This window comes from Camelus bactrianus, chromosome 3 (assembly GCF_048773025.1).
Source record: "Camelus bactrianus isolate YW-2024 breed Bactrian camel chromosome 3, ASM4877302v1, whole genome shotgun sequence".
Taxonomy (NCBI): Eukaryota; Metazoa; Chordata; class Mammalia; order Artiodactyla; family Camelidae; genus Camelus; species Camelus bactrianus.
In genome coordinates, this window is record NC_133541.1 from 78,960,584 (window position 1) to 78,975,620 (window position 15,037).

General features: G+C 40.1%; 1 long non-coding RNA gene across 1 annotated transcript in view; it reads right to left on the reverse strand.

Moving 5' to 3' along the window:
* LOC123613279 (uncharacterized) overlaps positions 1–9,672 on the reverse strand; it is a 100,868-nt gene extending 91,196 nt beyond the window's left edge. Inside the window, exon 1 of the long non-coding RNA XR_012505586.1 lies at positions 1,020–9,672. This is a non-coding gene — a long non-coding RNA (uncharacterized LOC123613279). The remainder of the gene's footprint in view (positions 1–1,019) is intronic.
* Positions 9,673–15,037: the final 5,365 nt, after the last annotated feature.

Below are 15,037 nucleotides of genomic sequence, written 5' to 3' on the forward strand. Positions count from 1 at the left end.
AGGTACCAGAGGAGCCTGGCTGGCAGGGACGATGAAGACTCAGGTTTGCTCTCTGCTCTGACTTTTGAAACCCACCTGGTCCAGCCCAGGTACCAACACTGTGTCAATTTTGCCCTTACTTTCAAATAAGCATATTTACACACCAAAATTGTGATCTGCATCCATTCCTCCTTTCACCTTCTTACCGATGAGCATTTTGTGAATACAAATGAGCTTAGATGGTTTCACACGCTTGTTCTTGGGAATCAGGCAGTTTTGCTAAAAGTACACAAGGGAACATCCCAGATTTTTGCTGGAGATTGATATGAAGACGAAATATCTGCATATCTATTTTAGAAAAGAGAAAAGTCTTTAACTCTCTCCACTATTTTGGCAGCTCTCGTGTGTTTTTGGAGATTACTACAGTATCTCCAATCACATCTGCCAGTTCCTTCAGGTCTTTGGAAGAGAACTCACGTGGGCCCAGTGTCATTTTTAAAGCTGCCAGGTTTGCTCACTCTTGCATTTACATGAGCTACCTTGCTTCTACCCAGTCTAATTTGAATATCAGTCTCCTTGCCTGGAAGAGGCCTCGGAACTGCCGACTAGATCTGCCTTCACCTGGCAGAACCGTGCTGTGTTTAAAAGAGCAACAGCTTTGCAACCAGAAAGACCTGGTTTAAGCCCTATTCCTGTCTCATACTAGTTTGTGGCTTTAGTCCAGTTATTTATCTATTCTCTTTCCATTTGCTTATCTAAAACATGGACATAACTTCACAGAGTTGTTAGACTGATTGTATTAGTCAGGAGACAGAAACCACACCAGTTATTTTAAGAGGACTTCATATATTCATCAACCAAATATTGAAGAAATTGAAAGGCAAAAAAGAAACACTAAGGAAGCAGCTGACTTAGGGAAGTCGCTACCACTGTAAAACTCAGGGAATAAATGCAGGAGTTTGGGACTGTTAAGGTTTAGAAGGTTGAGGACGGGCCCTGCAGTGCTGAGGCTCGGGCCTCTGAGAAGGGTCACTACTCACCTGCACTACTGCCTCAGGTGCTTGAAGGCGGCATCCCTGGGTGAGACCCAGACCTCTGTGGAGGGCGTGAAGACTGGCTGGTGCTGGAGTCTCTAGCGGCTGAAATGGCGCTGGTTCCGTGAGTGTCGTTAAAGACGTGAACCAGAATCACCTGCACCACTGGAACCACCTGCTGACGCCGGCTGGGTGAACATGCTAGGATGGTGCTGACAGGAACGTGAGACATAAAGGAACAGGAAGTGCACGGGGAGGAGTTGCCCCTTCCTCCTCCAGCTTGGCGGGCTCCCTCTAGCGCCCCCTATTGGCAAGCCCTAACAGGCATCCCGCTTATAAAGGAGAACTTAGGTTTGTGGTGTCTCAGCTCTGGAATGACACAGCTAGGCAGGAAAGGGTGAGTTTGATGGTAGGAAACAATAACTTAATAACTGGTCACTCTGTTGCCTACTCAGCATCCGCAGGCTTCTTTCTTCCACACAAGAGCTCCCCTGTGGACTTTCAGACACGGAAAACAACGGCAGGCTTTTGCCTCCGAAAATACAACTTTTTTTTTTTTTTTTAACACAAATGAAGATCTCAACCTCATTGTATCTCAACTTCCCAACAGTCTCCCAAAGCCCCATCAGTCACTGTATCTACCTCTGGGAGACAGTCACGTTATCCAACTTTGAACTATTTTAGTTACTCTCAAATTTAAAGCCTCACCAGAACATTCTATTACTTAAAGACTAAATTGTCTTACAGGAAACTAGCAAGGGGTAGGAGAAGAAATACAAAATGAGTTTCTATCAGGGGTTGACCCACTCCAACTCACTGGTCAAATCCAAATTTAAAAATAAAGTTTTTTTTTGGAATGCAGCCACACCCATTAATCTATGTATTGTCTCTGGCTGCTTTGGGGCCACAAGGGTAGAGTTGAGTACTTGCGACAGAGACCATATGATCCTCAAAGGCTAAACTATTTATGATCTGGCCCTTAACAGAAAAGGTTTTACCCTTTAGGTAAACACACATGAACACGTACACACACACACTCTCTCTCTCTCTCTCTCTCTCTCTCTCTCTCTCTCTCTCTCTCTCTCTCTCTCTCTTAAACTGGCGTATTCCAAGTTTTCTATGCTCTCAGTCAGAACCTCAGCTACTTCTTTATTTGGTGAGGTGACCCAAATAATCATTCCTGAATGAATGTCAGAATGAATTCAGAAGTGTCTGAATCCTAGTGGTTCTGCCTTTTTTCTGTTGCTGGAGTTATCCATTAACTTTTATTATTCATCATGGAAGTACTGAAATAGACCCCAGAGAATCCCTAAATTCTAGACATGGTCCTCCCTACCTTCCTTTTGTGGCAGCAACACAATTGGCTCTTGGTAATCAGCATCAGTCATCCCAGCAAGTAGATTAATCTTCTTTACCTGTTGGTTCAGAGACATGAGGACCTCAAAATGACCAGGTGAGAGTCTCATTTTCCAACTCAATGGAAACACTGCTGTGTACTCAAAAGGAATCATTCTTCCCTCCAAACCAGTACAGAGCACTATTTCAGACCTAGGAGGCAAAAATTCTGCAAGAAGGTTATTAGGTCTAAGAGTGAGAGGAGCCACACCCACATCTACCCTTTGATTCCACATATGCTGGTTGTGGATGAAGGAGCACTAAATATTGGTTATTGATCTAAGCACAAACTGTATCCTGTAAAACAGAGTCCCACACTTTCAGGCTATCCTCTTTTAACTGGCATTGTAACCTAGCTTGCAGTGGGCCATCTCATCCCATCTATTGGGCCAGCTGCTTCTGGACCACAAGAAACATGGTAAGACAGATAGGCATCCGGTGTGTTGTGTCTTCCGTACAACATGGTCCAAAAAGGCATCAGTGCCAGTAACAGATCAGGCATACCTCCAGGTCAAGGAGCAGTCACAGTGATCTCTGGCGAATGAAAGAGGCTAGCTTAGCTAAACATCCATGGGACTCTCTCAATCTCCAGTCCTATCTAGGTGTTCTTTGTGCTTCTTTCTTTTCCTTTTTTTTCCCTAGAAATCTAGAATCTAGGATTTTCCTGGATTTTCTCCTCCTGAGTCTGTCACCAGTGCTGTCAAAGGCTGTCTTAGACCAGAAAGGGCTTCCTCTGCTGGAAACTGCGAGGCTTCCAAGCCATTGAGGGATTCCTTCCAGCTGAACAGCATGGTCAATGGATGATTAGAATGGTTGTGCAGAATAGGTATGGCAGGCCTGCAAAAGGAGTTCCTTCTTTCCCCTGGGCACGGCGACTGAGTCAGGATGAGGCCAGCCTGGTGTGCCAGGACCCAAGGCCATGTTTCAGGTCAGCGATGCCGGGCTCTATGGCCATAGCCCAACCCCTTCTTTAGCATTTAATGCGTCATACTTGACATGAATAAAATCAAACCTTATTTTGGTCATTTCTGCTAAAGTCATACTTAGTGAAAGTAATTCATGATTCATAATTATCAAAAGTAACACCAGGGTTTCATTGGTCCCAAAAGATCATCATAGGGCATCCTGAAAAGGAACAAACAGCCAAGATTGTGGATAAGCTCAAATACTAAAGATTATTGATTTGTAATTGTGTGAGTTTTTAAGTGCTTTTCCATCTAATAAGAGTGATAAGTTTTGTGTGTTGCAAATTTTGACTGTTTCCCAGTTTGTAGTTTGTATTTCAATTATTATATAAAAAGTTTAAAATTTTTTACTTGAGGCTTATTTATTTGTCATTTAATCAGGAAAAAAACTTTATAAATATCCAAATAACATTTCTTATACTTCCCTGGATTCTTTGAGTCATTGTGCTGTAGAATCAGGGCAGGGCTGGCAGAAAGTCAGAAGCCAGTGCCAGTTGTGCTCACAATACCACCTAATATGCTGTGTGTGACTCTGGGCATGAGCTCTCTGGGTCTGTTTCCTCATTTGTAAAATGAAACGAGTAGATGAGATGAGTTCAAGGTCTTTTTCATTTTAAAACTATGACATGAAATGACAAATGATATAATTTCATGTGATGTGACTGATAAAAGGATAAGGCAGGGACTGAATTAGCTAAGGACAACCATAACTTTCATATTTAAATTCAAACTATTTTGAGCCTAGTGGATTTTTTAAAATGTTCAAGATAAAGTAAACATCAATTCATCTGAAATAAGTATGGTATATCTGATCTGAGTACATCTTGTTTCTATTTCTCCAGAGAATTGGCAAAAGATCTCTCCAATATTTACTGGTAGCAGAGAAATTCAGTCCAGGAGCCAGTAGCCAGAAGCACATGGCTGGTCACATAAAATCCATACAGCCTCCTCAGATTACTCTGAAGGGCATTAACATCAGGTTTTGTTTGATTCTCTACCTTGTCATGGCTGGATCAGAATGCCTCTTCTAACAACAGTGACTTCCTGTCCTCAATACAGTCCAACTTGAAATGTGAGTAAGAAGATGGAGCTAGAGAAAAGTAAGGAGGACGAAAAAAAAAATAGAAGAAGGTCTTGGATGAAGTGTGTCCTGTTAGTTTAATGTGTATGTTGGGATCTGGTCCAACATTCCTCTTAGGAGCTCAGATGCTTGGAAATGCTCCTGGAAAGAAAAGCAGAAACTAGCATGAGAAAAATGAGGCTCATTCATTTCTTGTCTTGAGGTACTTGTTCATGTTGGGTACGTGGATCCACAGAAGCCAGACACACAAAGTAAAGCAAGAAGCACAGGAATAAGTTGACTGAACTCTGGGATTCTGGTCATGAGTTTACACCATGAAGGACAGAGTCTGAATCAGACTCCCTCACAGAGGACCAGGGCACTGGCCTGAGAGGCTCAAGTGGGGACTGGATTAAGACTGGCAGGCAGGGCTCCTGCTTTGTGAGCATGCACCCAGTGCAGATGCACAGGGCCCTCTGCTCAGAAGGACCCTGCACTTCAAGTTTAATGCTCTGTGATCACCATCTTGAAATTTTTAATAGTTTAATTTTTGAACTTGTGTTTTGTAAGTAAAGTTGGATGAGACCATGGAGCATGAACCAGAGACTTGGGGCCTCAGCTCATAAGCAATCTTGCTTTTCACCACTTCTTGCTCCCTGCTTCTCAACTGTCAACTCCCCCAGCTCCCCCAGCTCCCCCAGCAACCACTGGCCCCTTGGTTGGGGCCTGGGCACAAGGCAGGAAGGGCTGGGGTCAGGTATGCTCATGCCACACATGGGCCACCTGCTGACTTGTGGGACTGGGTCACATTCTTCCCTCAAGTATTCTCCAGCATGAGGGAGTGCAACATCAAATAGCAAATAAAAAACGCCACGACAAGTCAAGACAGAGACCACAAAAGAAGGAAAAAAGCTTTTTCTTCTGCTTTTTAAACAAGAGGCCTCGCATTTTCATTTTGTACCGGGCCTCACAAAATTATGTAGCTGACACAGATGAGAGGGGTAGATGATGACTGTCTAAGGAATGAGTTAGACTGACGTCAGAACACAGCAGGGAGGAAAGTGAACACCAAACCTATGGGGCAAATACAGAAGCCAGAGCTGGGCAATGGAGTTAGGAGTTTGAAACAGGGGAGATAAGAGAAACAGAAGGAAACTGAAATCCAGATGAAAGCATGGTTAGGGTACTCTGAATCTGAATTTAAACAGCAGTTGGCGTTTAAATTTTGTTTCATGGGTGGGTGAGGGTCCATCTGACTCCAATGGCCAAAAAGGAGGCCAAACAGTCTTGACTATGTTTTAAGCCTGTGTTAGTCATTGAGAGGAGAAAGAAAGGCAATTAAACATTCTTCTGATTCTGAAAGAGTTTACAGAGGGCTGAAATGTTCTTTTAGCCCTCCTATGTGATGGAATGAACTACCATAATGACAACACAATTGTCTGTTTTGCATTTAATGTAAATGTAATTCTTGAAAGGAGTAACTACTATTTTGTGTGTGTGTGTTTTAATCGGTGGAGGAGAGAAAAAAACCCTATAGTTTCTCTCTTAAGTTTGGCATCTTTACTCATAGATACGGGGGACACTGATAGGGGCTATTGCTCCTGATTCTGAAGGCTGGAAACCAGAAAGCTAACTCTCCCCGTTTGGGACTCTGTGATCTTGCCAGCATATTGCTCAGCGCCTCTGAAGTTGTGCGGAGACTGGAAAAGAGGCGCAAACAGTGCTCAGCACCCCCGCTATTTTGAACAAAATGGAATTTAACTCAATACAACATTGCTTTTCTTTTATTCTTCTGAAACCTTTACAATTTCAGTTGCTACTGCTAACTTCAGAGTAGCGGTGGGAAAGTTTTAAACCATATTTTGAAACAGAATTTACTTATCAGAAGAGCAGGGGGAGCAGGGAGGAAGTTTGCAAGAAAGTAACATCTGGCTTGTCTGACACTTTACATTTTTACTTGTTTAACACACATACACGGTGCTTACGATCTTGTCAGGCACTGTTCCAAGTGCTTTACAAACACTAATTAATTTAGTACTCATAACAATCAGGGCCAACTTATCCAGTGCCTAGGGTCCATGAAACACAGGTTTTAATTTTAATTTCTTTTAAAGTCAGGGGAAAAAAATTGAATGTAATAATGACTATATAATAAGGAATCCAGCCTGGATTGTTTGTCTTTAGACCAGTGTGGTTGTAAAGTACAATTTTTAATATTATTTTAAGGAAGAAGGGGCTTGTGAAGGCCAATGTACGTAGGGCCCATGAAAATCATAATACAGTTCTAATAACAACTCGACTATTCTCTTGATAGGCGAGAAAACGGAAGCACGCTTAGGTGGTTTGCCAGTGTCACGCAGCTGGTAATGACAGCTGAGACTCAAGTCAGAAGTCCTGCTTCCACAGCCCAGTAGAGCACGGTGCTGAGCTAGGCTGACATGCTCGTTGATGATTTCACCTGACTGTTCCAGACAGCTAAAAAATTAGCTACCAACCAAAATTTTTGTACTAATTTTGGAAGGTCTGCCATACATTTGTACCTTACTGCCTTATTAATTAGATCATCCTCACCATAATCGACTTTTTTCAAGGATGACACAGTAAGTACCCTTATCCATAGATAACCCTTCTGAGTATTTTTTAAGTATGTTGCACTCTTCTAAGTTTTTTTTTTTAAAACAAGGTTTGACTTGTTGAATCCTCACAACCCTTTGAGGCAGACAGATTTTTATAGATGAGGAAATCAAAGTTAAGAGAGGGTAAGGTGCTTGACTCAGTTCACCCAGCCAGGTGGTAACAAAGGAACTCGGGCATCCTGGCCCCAGAGCGGAGCCTATCAACCAGGGAAGGGCAGCAGCTTGGCCCTGTGCAGGCTTTCAGGAGCTTTATTCCCTCTCCTGGTATATTCAGACCAAGGTGTTATTTTAAGTCTTATGTCAACTTTTCAGGGTATCTGCCTTCTCTCTTCCTGTCAGGCAGTCGGTTGATAATTTTCACGGTGTTTTGTTTCCAGTACTCATGTTTATCACTTGATAAGTCCATGGCACGCCTACTGAGTACTGTGTTGTATTTATTCGCTGCTTTCACCCTACTTTAATTGAAGAACCAGACAGCCCATTTGCTTAGCCCTGTGTGCCAACTAGGATTAAGAAGGCAGAGGCACCCCTCTAAACAGCCTTGGGATCCTTTTATTGCCTGGCCTTGCAAAAGTGATTTTGGATGCTTTGAGGGCTTTTGTTGGTTAATGTTCATTTATTTCTTGGTTTTGAGCTAAGTTTCCAATAGAGAGTGCTGCTAAGTGGCATGGCAGATATTATTATCTGTAAGGGGAAAATACTTTGTATGAAGCCTTCATTGAGCCAGTGGCTTGACAGAATTCTTTTGCAGGGTAACCGCACTATCTTCATGGTCTTTACTGAATGGTGTTCCAAATGATTTTAAATGGAAAATGAGACTCATTGGGCTAGTCTGAATTATTCTTCCCTTATGACTCAACCTTGAATACTAGGCCTGAAGCTGGGAGGTACTCCATCTTTCTACCTGTATATCTGCCTCCCAAAGTCTTTATGGAGGAATAAATGCTTTTCATTAGTTTTGACCCCTACTCATACCCAAATGTCACATTAGGCATATCCTAAATTTGGCCTTCGTGACTATTTCAAAGTTTAAAATCCAACTGGCCAAACCTCTAAGGCTTGAAGACTACTCCAATTTGATTCTTTTCTGTCAACCTCATTTCAGTTCTTGGACTTCACAGCCTTCTGGGGAAACACTGCTACCACGCCTGAGACCTTATTCTGTGTGACTGGCCTGAGAATGCCATGCTGCTTGGGAACTGGTTAGCAAGCCTGCAGAGGCTTGACAGTTTCTGGTCCTAATAGCTCAGGCATCATGGAAATATGTAGAGTCCTTTGTATGTTCTGGAACATTGACTGATATTTTGGATAGGAGGAAAACAGGCAAGCGATGAGTAAATTTCTTGAAACATCTTCATCTGTGTTTAAAAAAAACAAACAAGTTACTCTAGGCTATGACCCAAGTCAGAGTTTGCAAACTGGTGATTCACAGGCTAGATTTGGGCCATAGACAGGTTTTGTTTGGTCTGCATCTTAAACTACAAAACTTTTAAATCATTTACTTTCATTTAAAAATTAGGAAATTTTGCCAAAAAATTTCCAGACCTCTAACTTCATTTGCAAATTGAGTGATCTGACAGCATTGGACCCATATTCCTGCACAGCAGCAATTAGCTAGAATTGGGTAGCACCTGGCTGCTTTAGATAGCTCAGGCACCGCCCCATTTGCCGCAATCCATTTGCAGCCCGATTTGCTTATTTACCTTACCTGCCTGTGCCCTGGAGGCATTGGTTTTTGTGTTCCCTACTATGAGTCAATGAAGGATACAAGCTCAAAGGTTCAGAACCACAGTACCTCTACTTAGTTTTCTGCTTAGTTAGTACAATCTTAAAAATTAATATTGAAAAGTAATATATGCTTTTGAAAAATAAAACAGAAGTGTATACAATAAAAAGTATAAGTCCAGTGACCTCACTGATCCAAAACTCCCTTTCCTCACTCTCCATAAATAATATTGGTAATAGTATTTTTTGTATTCATTAGACATTTTCCATGACTATGATTTTTAATCCAACTGGGGTTATCTGCTTTTTGTAAGATTATATGTGCATATAAATATTGGGTCCTACACTTGTGCAAAGAATGATGTGTTATATTAAAGTAATTATCTGTATAATTAACAAAAAGCTATTGCTGAAATGTCCAAATATTGGGAAAAAATGTTTTTTAATTATCTGACTAATTGCTTTAATTAGTCATCCTTTCAGCTCCTTTTTTATGGAAGGAATCCATCCATTCATTAGACATTCACTGATTTCCTATTATATCCAAGGCACTCTGCTAGGTAAAGTGGGGAATGCGGAGGTGAATTGAAAATAAGATCAACAACGTTAACATAAGAAGAAAGGTGATTAATTCTTTTCCCAAAAGGAATGAAGTAAAGATACTAGATTTTGAATTAAACACACATATTTTCGGTAGACAAAGTCTAAGATTTGAGGGGTTGAAAAAATCCTGGGAATAATCCAAACCTGAAAAGATCAAAAGAAGAGGTTCAGCTGAGTGGGGAGGACATGGGTGATGCAGAGTTGGTAGGAGGTGGACCAGTCAAGCACTGAGCCCTGAGGTGAGTATCAAAGGCCAGCTCAGTGATAAAGCATGACTTCCCAGGGTACAGACCTGCAGGCTTTTGGTCTGTGTTCAGGCAGGTAAAAACCACGCTGGGCATATGACTGTGGTTCCTCTTCTCTACTGAGCAGATTTCAATGACAACCATGCTAAAATGAGAGAGTAACACAAGTAGAAATAAAATTAAAGATGTGTTCATGAGAGATTTAAAGAAAAAGAAATTTTGCCTTTGAAGTCTTGTATCTCAGTTACCTGGAAACAACTTTTTGTTGTTGAATTTTCTCCCTGAATTAGAGAACAGTAAAAGCTGCCAGTCTTTAAGGAAATAAAAACCCAAAGCCAAACCAAAAGTCCATATGGTTTCCTTAAGGCTTTATCCTCCTGTAGTCTTTCAGACAGTTAAGGCCTCTTAGAAATAAAAGAAAATACCACTTTTATAGATCTGTGGTCACTTGTGGATGGAGCATTAGCACCACCCTTTAAAAATCCTTTATTTTGATCCCCAACAACTTGATGCTCTTATATGCTCAGCATGGATGAGGAGTTTAACGTGTTGATCACCCACTGTGGATTGGGTGCCCCTGAGGAAACACAACTGTCACCCAGATTTGGGTGATGTGGCAGTCAACATGTTAAGAGCTATACAATTCTAGTTTTACATATGCAATAGCTATATAAGATATCAACATCGATTAAAGCTTGGTGAAGGGTATATGAAAACCTCTAAACTATTTTTGCAATTTCTTGTGAGTCAAACTATTTCAAAATATAAAGTTATTTTTAGAAGGTGAAAGATTGGTACAATTTGAAGAGAAACCAGAGCATATGTGAAGTTATTTTTCAAATGATCACACAACCAATTTTTATTTTGCTCTGGAATGTTGTATCTTTTGTTTTGAATGCCTCAGAAGTTCTAAATTAAAAGCTTCTTACTTAAATGATTTTATGGATAATACTAATTGAAATACCAATGAAATTCAAACAAAAATATCTGTTATTAGAAGAACATTTTATTGTCTTTTGAGTCAGCTAGGCTAGATTTCTTCAGTGACAAACTTCACAGGATAACTCAATTTCTCTTTGCTTTGCTTTAGGTATGAATGAATGTCTTTATAATAATCCCATAAATCTACATTTTGGGAGTTATTTTGTCTAAATAGTATATGAATAGAGCTGTTTAAAATACCAGCAGTACCATAATCAGCAACTATTTATTGGTACTACTTTCCTAAAGGGTTTTTCTTTCTACAACACATGTTATATCAGTCTGTAAATGTGTTATGTTATATAAAACCAATTAATGCCTTAATTCTGTACATTAAAAATGCTTTAAATCCACTTTGAAATAATATTACAGGCCCTTTTAAAAAAATTTAATGCTATAGTTTCCTACACAGGACTCATGTCCCAGGGGATGTTCAGGTTGATTCATACTAATTGTCTAAATTGAAAAACAAAGATGTGACCCAAAGCAGTGGTAGTGTCAATATACCTGTGCCAGTGGTCTTCAAAATTAATTTAGCCAACATTTCTACACAAGAATCTTCATAATAGATTAAGAAAAATTTTCTTATATTCATATTTCTAGCAGGTAGTGAGTATTCTTTTTGGGGGGAGCATGTATCAGTAATTTACATATTTCTATAATTTTGTGAAAAAAAATACTATGATCTTGTTAGTGAATCATCAGAGTAATTGTCCATCCTTTCCATTCAAGAAAACATATAATTTCTGGTTAGAAAGGATCTTGATGCTAAACAGCCCAATTGACTGTCTATTGCTTGAATCTGCTTTTTCAGATCTTCACAAGCATTCCTCTATTTAGAGTTTCATGCTTTGATCTGCAGAGCCTCAGGTCTCAGAGACAGTGCTTTGAGGGCTACTATGGGGAAGAGGTGGGAGGACCTGGGAAAAGCGAATGCTGACCTGGCATTGATCCCATTCTCCTCATTCACTCATTGAACAAGAGCAGCTGATATAGCATCTGATTCATTTAGTCAGCTTCTGCATCAGATTTAATTTGCAGAAAGTGTTCCATTGCTCAAGGAAGTGCCCCTTGAGCTGAGCCTTAAGAATGTGTAGGAGTTAACCATATAAAAATATGGTAACTGACACAACCATTAGAGTGACAAAATATGTTGCCTTAAATAAGCTACAGAGGAGTGATGTCAGAGAAAATGGAAGAGTAAGGACACCCCAAGATTCTTTATAAAAGGAATAAGAAAACTGGCAAAAATTATCAGTCAACTTTTTCAGAACTCTAGATACTAACCCCTAAGGCCTGCAGAAATCTGAGGAGTGTTTATTCAGGAAAAAAGGCTGACTCTTCGTTAAAAAACAGTGAGACTTGTGGCATTTTAACTTCTCCTATTCTAATTCCCCTTCTCTAGCTCCACAGTAGCCTTGAAACCAACAGCCTGCAATCATGTTGAAAACTGGTAACCTGGCAGTTAGCAGACGTTGCAGAATGGAGTTTGGACCTCTTTCAAAGCCTCATTCCCAGAGAATTATCATCATTTGACTCATCTAGTGGTCCCTGGAAGACCCTACTTGCAAGGCTGTCTATATTTGATGTGACTCATAATGGAGTTCATCTAGTGGGAAAAGCATTTTTAAGGGCTGTTTTTCCAAACAGTTAGTAGCAATTGTTTAGCTTTGTGGCTGTCAGGGATGATAGATAAAGTTGAGATAAACAATAGGCTAACCAAAAAGTTTTAAAGAAAAAGATGAGGAATAAAATGTCCTAAGGGACTTTGGAAAGCTCTCACATATTCCTAAGAATCTAGAAGTTCATACCCATGTATGGGGCTATGTATGCCCAGAACTCTGCAGGCTATGGAAAGACCAGATAAGGCCCTTAGCTCTCAGCTCTGGATGACCTTGAGGGTCCACACAAATAGAAACTGAAGGCAAAGGCCGAGTTGTTAACTTCGTGACTAAGTGTGAAAGGCACACTCCAACACATACACAGAGCCCCTTGGCAAAGACTGGGAGACTTAAGGGTTCCACACATGGGTTCCTCTGCCCAATAATTACCTGACCAGTAAGGTAACTGAGCAGAGACTTTAGCAGCCACACACAACAAAGAACATGAGCCTTATTATGTAGAAAAGTTATTAAAACAAACACACCAAATATCAACAACAACAATGCTGGGAAGGGAAGAGACTCTGATTTCCACAGTTGCCACAATTTATTATTTAAATGTCCAATTTTTAACAAAAAGTTACAAGTGTGCCAAGAAATATGTGTGCCAAGTGTGCCAAGAAAATATGTCCCTTTAAAAAGGAAAGAAAATAGCAAATAATAGTACCTGTCTCTGGAGAAGCTCAGATGTTGAAATTACCAGGCAGAGACTTAAAATTAGCTATTAATCAATAAACACAAGAAAAGATGCTCACATCATTAGTCATTAGGGAAATGCAAATCAAAAGTATTTTATACCCACTAGGATGGCCATGATAAAAAAGATAGGTAATATTAAGTGATGGAGAGAATGTGGGGAAATAGGACCCCTCATACATTCCTGATGTCAAGGCAAAATGGTACAGCTGCTTTGGAAAGCAGTTGGAAGGTCCTCAAAATGTTTAACATAGCATTACATACAACCCAATAATTTCACTTCTAGGTATATGCTCAAGAGAATTAAAAATGTATGCTAAAGCAACAAATTTTACATGAATGTTGATAGCATCATTATGCATAGTAGCTAAAAAGCTGAAACAACCCAAATGTCCATCAACTGATGAATGGATAAACAAAATGTGGCATATGCATATGATGAAATATTATTTAATCATAAAAGGAAATAAGTATTAATACTTTATGGATAATCTTTATGATAATTAATTTTATGTGTCAACTTGACTGGATCATAAGGTGCCTAGATACGTAGCTAAACTTTATTTCTGGATGTGTTTGTGCGAGTGTTTCCAGGTGAGATTAGCATTTGAATTGGTAGCCTGAATAAAGCAGATTGCCCTCCCCATTGTCGATGGGCATCATCCAATCTGCTGAGGGCCTGAATAGAAGCAGAAGGCAGAGGAAGGAAGAATTTTCTTTTCTGTCTGACTGCATGAGCTGAAACATTGGTCTTCTCTTGCCCTTGGACTGAGATTTGCACCACCGACTTCCCTGGTCCTCAGATCTTTGGACTCAGACTAAACTATATCACTGGCTTTCCTGGGTCTCCAGCTTGCAGATAGTGATCATGGGACTTCATTTATATGACATGTCCAGAATAGGCAACACCAAAGAGACAGAAAGTAGGTTAGTGGTTGCCAGGGACCATGGGGGGTTGGGTAGGGCGGTGGAGTAGGGAATGGGGTGTGATTCTAATGTAAATGGGGTTTCTTTTTGTGGTAATGAAAATGTTCTTGAATTAGACAGTAGTGATGGTCACACAAACTTATGAATATACCAACAACCGCTGAACTGTACACTTTAAAAGGGTGAACTTTATGGCTTGTGAATTATATCTCAGTGAAAAAATAGAATAAGCTACACACTAGATAGACCACACTGAAATTATGTTAATAATATGAGAAATTTTGCTTAAATGTGATCTTATGAAAAAGAAGAGTAATGAAGGGGGGAGAAGAGCAATAAACATTCAATGAGGATTTCCTATGTGTCAGGCATTGTAATGGGTGCTAAGGACAGGGAGGGAATAATTTATAGTTCATGCCCTTAAGGGGTCCAGTTTAGAAAGTCTAAAAAGGATGAATTATAATAAAAATCAAGAAATGCTGTGAAAAAAAGCACTTCTAAGAGAATGAGAAACCACATACTGGAAGAAATACTGTATTTTATATATCTGACATATAAAAGAACTTGTATGCAGAATATATAGAGAATTCTCAAAGCTCAAAAATAAGGAAATGAACAATCCAACTGAAAAATGGACAAAAGATTTAAACACATACTTCACCAAAGAAGATATAAATTAGGACATGAAGAGATGCTCAATATCATTAGCCATTAGGGAAAAGCAAATTAAAATGATAATGTGATATCACTACAAACCTGTTAGAATGGCTAAAGTTAAAAAGACCGGCTATGGTAGGCTGAAAAATGTCCCCTGCCCCAAAATATCCACATCCTAATTCATGGAACCTGATACTGTTACCCTACATGGCCAATAAGGGGGGAAGGGTGTCTTTGGAGATGTGATTGAGTCAAGGATCTTGAGAAGACTATCCAGGTGGATCCTGAATGCCATCACAAGGATTTTTATGACAGAGGCAGAGGGAGATTTCACAGACAGAAGAGGGGGAGGCAATGTGACCTGAGAAGCAGAAACAGGAATGATGTGGCCACAAGTCAAGGAATGGTGGCAACCACCAGAAGCTGGAAGAGGCAAGAAACAGATTAGCTCTTAGAGCCTCCAGAGGGAATGT